We start from the raw sequence: 6,954 nt of genomic DNA, 5'->3' as shown, positions 1-6,954 counted from the left end.
AGCCTACATCTAAATTTGCTTTACTGCATAATCTAGATATATATTTGATCAAATTAAAAGATGTATTTGACAAAGCAATTTAATCTATTTTGTTCCCTCTTTATGGTCAGAAAAGAGAGAGATGATATAGAAGATATTCATGCAAAAAAAAAAAAAAAAACCCAGAGAAAGAATAAAAACCCTTAGCAGACATGTTAGGGTGTCCAGCTCCCTCCTGCTGCAGTATTTATATCCAACCCTCCAGCAGCAGACAGGAGTGGGTTTGGTTCTAAGGCCCTGCAGAGAAAAGAAATGCTTTCATACTAATGGAGTGGCTGAACAGAGCAGGAGCAGCCACTGGGTGGAGACAAACACTGGCTCATTTCAGTTCTACATTATTGTCAGGGTTTGAAATAAATACCACCACAAACCAAACGCAGGACACTTTTCCTCCTCTAACTCTGACCTGACCTGGATGTTAAGGCCTTTTTAACAGCAGACATTTTGACTTCGTAAAAAAACAGGAAAAGTGTCAAGTGTCCCAGTAAGCCAGCATGCATAATCATAGACTGTAAAATTATATTATTATATACAAAATATACATTGTGCACAATACAAGAACCCTGAGACTAAAACAGCTAAATGGTATTCAGCCATCATTAAATGTATTATTTACACCTGTGCTTTTCTTACTGTGATATGTAAAAAAAAAAAATAGCCACACTATCAGTTGGTCAGTCTCTTGCTCCACCACTTTGGTCCAGACTGAAATATGTCAACAACGTTTGGGTGCATTGTCATTCAAATTTGTAAAGAAAATGAAGAAATAAATGATGTGTATTAAATAAGTCTTTTTGTAAATACTGGGTGTCTACGGAGAACTGGGAAACAAAACACTTTTGGGGGAAATGGTGTTAACAACACTGATATTGTGCAGAACCTATAAAGTAATTATGTGTTTCACAGTTACAATATGACGACAGTTGTACTCACCGATGCATAATGACTGTGTTGTAATTGAGCAATACAAACAGCCCTGTTGTCATTTGGGGAACGTAAATCCTTTATTTTATATGTTCTTCCATAACCCCCTCCATCTGAGTTTTGAGAGATCTTCCCAAAGTTGTTCCCTCATCTGTACCGTCACAGTAACTCTAAAATACATGGCCTATTACCAGTGGTGGAAGAAGTATTCAGATCTTTTACTTCAATAAAAGTACTAATACCACACTGTAAAAATACTCTTTTACAAGTAAAAGTCCTGCATTGAAAATGTTACTTAAGTAAAAGTATGTAAGTGTCATTAGGAAAATTTACTAAAAGTACTTAATGCAGAAAAATCCTCCCATTTTAGAAACTGGAAAGGATCCAAACAGTTGTGTGTTTAATGGTCTAATCATTTCAGCTGGACTTGTAGGGCGTTATATTGTTGGCTAGTTTAATTTATAATAAAACATCAGATTTCATAAACTACATGTGTTTTATGGGCAAAGATCTTAATGTGTAAAGTAACTAAAGCTGTCAGATGAATATAGTGGAGTAAAAAGTACAATATTTCTCTCTGAAATGTAGCGGAGTAGAAGTAAAAGTAGAAAGTGGCACGAAAAGAAAAGACTCAAGTAAACTCAACATTTATACTTAAGTACAGTACTTAAGTAAATGTACTTAGTTACATTCCACCACTGACTATTACTTTATAGGTTCTGCACAATATCAGTGTTGTTTTATCCCCCCAAACTTCAGTTTTGTTTCATAGTACTATACACTGTTCCCAGTATATACAAAAACACTAATTCATTTCTTTGTTCCTCTGAAATGCCCAGTTGTTCCTCATAATCTTCTTTTCTTCCTACATTTTAATTTGAGTAGGAAGCGATAATTATTTTATTGCTACCTGATTCAAACAACCCTGAACAACATGCGCTGTGTAATAGTGTTACCTAATGTCCCTATGGTATATTCATATTGATTTCTGTTGTGATATCTGTATCACATCCTCCTATAAGTTATCACAGTATTCAACACATTTCTTTTGTGGGAAGGAATCCAAAAAACTATTCAGTCCAAACTATAAGAAGTGCAAATATTAGTCTATAGTGGGGGGTCTGGCTGTCCTCCCCCAGGGTTATTTTGCGCGTCAAAGACTTAATTTCCTGCATTCAGATAACTTTTATTCACCAATTTAAGAGGGAAATACCTTTATTTAGCCTATGTGAAGAAGAAAAACACAGGTGACAATTCAAAATATATCAAAAAATATAATGGAAAGTATGTTGTTGCATCATTGAGCATTTTTAAGTGGGTATATAGAAATCCTGGAGCTTAGTGGGTATACTGCGTATACCTGCGTATCACATAGACTACACCACTGCTCAATTGATAACCTGGAATTAACCCAAATTAAATTCAGCAAATTCATCTGAAAATTACTGATTGAATCTAAGCAACTTGAATAGAGTTGTTTGTCTTCTTCACTTTACAAAAAACCTTACAAGTACAAGTCCTGCATTGAAAATGTTACTTAAGTAAAAGTATGTAAGTATCATCAGGGGAATGTACTAAAAGTAATCAATGCAGAAAAATCCTCCCATTTTAGAGCCTGAAAAGGATCCAAACAGTGTGTTTAATGGTCTAATCATTTCAGCTGACTGAATAAAACATCAGATTTTATAACCTACATGTGTTTTGTGTGCAATTGTGTGATGTGTAAGTAACTACTAAAGCTGTCAGATGAATGTAGAGGAGTAAAAAGTACAATATTTCTCTCTGAAATGTAGTAGAGTAGAAAGTGGCATGAAAAGAAAAGATTCAAGTCAAGTACAAGTACCTTTGTACATACATTTGTACTTAAGTACAGTACTTGAGTACTTGTACTGAGTTACATTCCACCGCTGTATTTTACCCACTGTAAGGATGAGTTTTAGTCACTTTATGTCACGTGCAGAGAGAGACTGGTGGACCCAAATGCAGAGAGCAGGCGAGGAGTAATGAGCACGAGGATTTATTAAACACAAAAAGCAGAAACAAACCAAAGGCGGTCCAAAAATGGAGCAGGCAGATAAAACTGAACAGGCTATGACGTGCTGACAGAAACAAAACCAGACACAAAACACGCAACATCAAACAATGATCCGACACCAGACAAAGAACAGCACAGGAACTAAATACACCAGGTAATGAACACTAACAACGGATACAAACAGGTGGAACACATCAGGGCGGGGCAGAACAATCAAACAGGCGGGAAAACAGAAAACAGGAAGTAAATTAGACAAGACAAGACAGACAAGACAGACTAAAAAATAAAACAGGAAACCAAATACCAAAACCCTGACAGTACCCCCCCCAAGGGACAGATCCCAGATGTCCCAAAAACAGAACAAAAAGACAACCCAGGGAGGGCGGAGGGGGACCGGAGGAGGGCCAAACAGGTTAACAAACCAGTCAAGCGGGGCTAGGGAATGGAGAGGCCACTCGGGACAGGGAACAGAAGGGGCCACTCGGGACAGGGAACAGGATGGCCCCGGGACAGGGACAGAGAGGCCTCGGCAACAGGGGACAGAGAGTCACTGGGGCACAGGAAACAGAGAGTCACTGGGGCACAGGAAACAGAGAGGCCTCGGCAACAGGGGGCAGAGAGGCCTCGGCAACAGGGGACAGAGAGTCACTACGAAGGCAGAAACCTTCAGGCGGCCTGCGACGAAGGCAGAATCCCTCTGGCCATCGGCGACGAAGGCAGAATCCCTCTGGCGGCCTGCGGCGGAGGCAGAAACCTTCTGGCCACCGGCGACGAAGGCAGAATCCCTCTGGCCACCGGCGACGAAGGCAGAATCTTTCAGGTGGCCGTACTGGATGTCGAGGGCACTCAGGCGGCCAGGCAGGACGTCGAGGGCAGCGCCCCTCCGGGGGCCTTGCAGGTCGGCCGAGGCGGAGCCCCTTGGGAGGCTGCGCAGGTGAAGGGGCAGCTGGGCCGGAGTCAGGCGGCGGGTCAGCTGGACTGGAGTCTGGCGGCGGGTCAGCTGGACTGGAGTCTGGCGGCGGGTCAGCTGGACTGGAGTCTGGCGGCGGGTCAGCTGGACTGGAGTCTGGCGGCGAGTCAGCTGGACTGGAGTCTGGTGGCCAGGCAACCGGGGCAGAGGTTGACTGGGGTGCCAACAGGGCACGAGGGGCAGGAGTGGGCCTGACCGCCGACAGGGCACGAGGGGCAGGAGTGGGCCTGACCGCCGACAGGACACGAGGGGCAGGAGTGGGTCTGACCGCCGACAGGACACGAGCGGCAGGAGTGGGCCTGACCACCACGGGCAAAGTCTCAGGGGGGCAGAACGAAGGCAAAGTCCTAGGGGTGGTCTCAAGGGCGGTCTCAGGGAAGGTCACAGGGGTGCCGGGGACCGGCAAAGTCTCAGGGGCAGTCTCTGGGGCGCCGGAGACCGGCAAGGCCTCTGGCTTGCCCGTAGACGTAGACTCTGGGAGAGCTGTCGACGACGTAGACTCTGGGAGGTCTGTCGACGACGTAGACTCTGGGAGGTCTGTCGACGACGTAGACTCTGGATGACTGCACGTCAGCGGCGGTTCTGGGCGGCTGCACGTCAGCGGAGGTTCTAGAAGGCTGCACGTCAGCGGAGATTCTGAGAGGCTGCACGTCAGCGGAGATTCTGAGAGGCTGCACGTCAGCGGAGATTCTGAAAGGCTGCACGTCAGCGGAGATTCTGGGAGGCTGCACGTCAGCGGAGATTCTGGGAGGCTGCACGTCAGCGGAGATTCTGGGAGGCTGCACGTCAGCGGAGATTCTGGGAGGCTGCACGTCAGCGGAGATTCTGGGAGGCTGCACGTCAGCGGAGATTCTGGGAGGCTGAACGTCAGCGGAGATTCTGGAAGGCTGCTAACCAGCAGGGGATCTATGAGGCTGCTAGCCAGCCGGGACTCAGGGAAGCTGCTAGCCAGCCGGGAATCAGGGGTGCTGCTAACCAGCTGGGGATCAAAAAGGCTGCTAGCCAGTCGGGGTTCAGGGAAGCTGCTAGCCAGCCGGGGATCAGGGATGCTGCTAACCAGCTGGGGATCTAAGAGGCTGCTAGCCAGCCGGGGTTCGGAGAAGCTGCTAGCCAGCCGAAGCTTGGGGCGGCTGCTAGCCAGCCGGGATTCTGGAAAGCTGCTAGTCAGCCAGGGATCAAGGATAACGGACCGCCTAGGGACACTAGGAAACTCGGGAACTCTAGGAAACTCGGGGACACTAGGAAACTCGGGGACACTAGGAAACTCGGGGACACTAGGAAACTCTAGGAAACTCTCGGGAACGCTAGGAAGCTTGGGGACACTAGGAAGGCTGCTAGCCATCCTAAATTCAGGGGGGCTGCTAGCTAGTCTGGGATCTGGGAGAGTGCTAGCTAGCCTGGACTCAGGGGGGTTGCTAACTAGCCTGGGCTCAGGAAGGCTACTAGCTAGCCGGGGTTCAGAGAGGCTGCTAGCCAGCCGGGGCTCAGGAAGGCTGCTAGCTAGCTGGGGCTCAGGAAGGCTACTAGCTAGCCGGGGATCAGGGAAGTTGCTAGCTAGCCAGGAATCAGGAAAGTTGCTAGCTAGCCCAGAGTCAGGAGAGATGCTAGCTAGCAGGGAATGAGGGGAGTTGCTAGCTAGCTGTGGCTCAGGAAGGTTGCTAGCTAGCTGGGGCTCAGGGAAGTTGTTAGCTAGCCGGGGTTCAGGGAAGTTGCTAGCTAGCCAGGAATCAGGAAAGTTGCTAGCTAGCCCAGAGTCGGGAGAGATGCTAGCTAGCAGGGAATGAGGGGAGTTGCTAGCTAGCCCAGAGTCAGGAGAGCTGCACGTCAGCCCAGGGTCAGGAGAGCTGCACGTCAGCCCAGGGTCAGGAGAGCTGCACGTCAGCCCAGGGTCAGGAGAGCTGCACGTCAGCCCAGGGTCAGGAGAGCTGCACGCCAGCCCAGGGTCAGGAGAGCTGCACGTCAGCCCAGGGTCAGGAGAGCTGCACGTCAGCCCAGAGTCAGGAGAGCTGCACGTCAGCCCAGGGTCAGGAGAGCTGCACGTCAGCCCAGGGTCAGGAGAGCTGCACGCCAGCCCAGGGTCAGGAGAGCTGCACGCCAGCCCGGGAAAAGAAGGGTTGCACGCCAGCTCGGGAACAGAAGGGTTGCACGTCAGCTCGGGAACAGAAGGGTTGTACGTCAGCTCGGGAACACCGGTCAGCTCAGGCTCAGATACACAGGTCAGCTTAAGCTCAGAAACACAGGTCAGCTCAGGCTCAGAAACACCGGTTTGCTCAGGCTCAGGTACACAGGTCAGCTCAGGCTCAGGTACACAGGTTAGCTCAGGCTCAGGTACACAGGTTAGCTCAGGCTCAGGTACACAGGTCAGCTCAGGCTCAGGTACACAGGTCAGCTCAGGCTCAGGAACACAGGTTAGCTCAGGCTCAGGTACACAGGTCAGCTCAGGCTCAGGTACACAGGTCAGCTCAGGCTCGACAAGAGGTTGATGCAGGGCATGGCGCTGGGAGCCATGTCTTCCCCTCCCCCGTCTTCGGCCTCCACGAGTCCCAGAAAACACAGCCAGGCGGGTTCCTTCATAGGACTGTTGGCGGGCGGGGGCGCACGCTGGCCGGGCTGCATCCGAGGAGCTGCTAGTCCGCCCGGGATCAGGACAAAACACAGGCATGGAGACGGGGAAGCGAAACTCCTGGGCTGTGGCCTGCCAACGCACCTCCATAAGGTGCCTGGCGAAGGCAGGGTCCTCCTCGTGCAGGGAGCGGAGAAACTCCGTCAAAAGTTCTCCATCCGAATCCAGTGGATGGAAAACTGGCTTGAATTCTGCTGGGTCCATATTTGGTCGGATCATTCTGTCACGAGCAGAGAGAGACTGGTGGACCCAAATGCAGAGAGCAGGCGAGGAGTAATGAGCACGAGGATTTATTAAACACAAAAAGCAGAAACAAACCAAAGGCGGTCCAAAAATGGAGCAGGCAGATAAAACTGAACAGGC

At 49.2% G+C, this 6,954-nt stretch overlaps 1 protein-coding gene across 1 annotated transcript in view; it reads right to left on the bottom strand.

Moving 5' to 3' along the window:
• LOC116059532 (tubulin alpha chain-like) overlaps window positions 1-6,954 on the bottom strand; it is a 370,798-nt gene that overhangs the window by 164,601 nt on the left and 199,243 nt on the right. The window lies entirely within an intron of this gene.

This window comes from Sander lucioperca, chromosome 12, assembly GCF_008315115.2.
Source record: "Sander lucioperca isolate FBNREF2018 chromosome 12, SLUC_FBN_1.2, whole genome shotgun sequence".
In the NCBI taxonomy this organism is placed as follows: domain Eukaryota; kingdom Metazoa; phylum Chordata; class Actinopteri; order Perciformes; family Percidae; genus Sander; species Sander lucioperca.
This window is presented reverse-complemented; position numbering and strand designations above follow the sequence as displayed.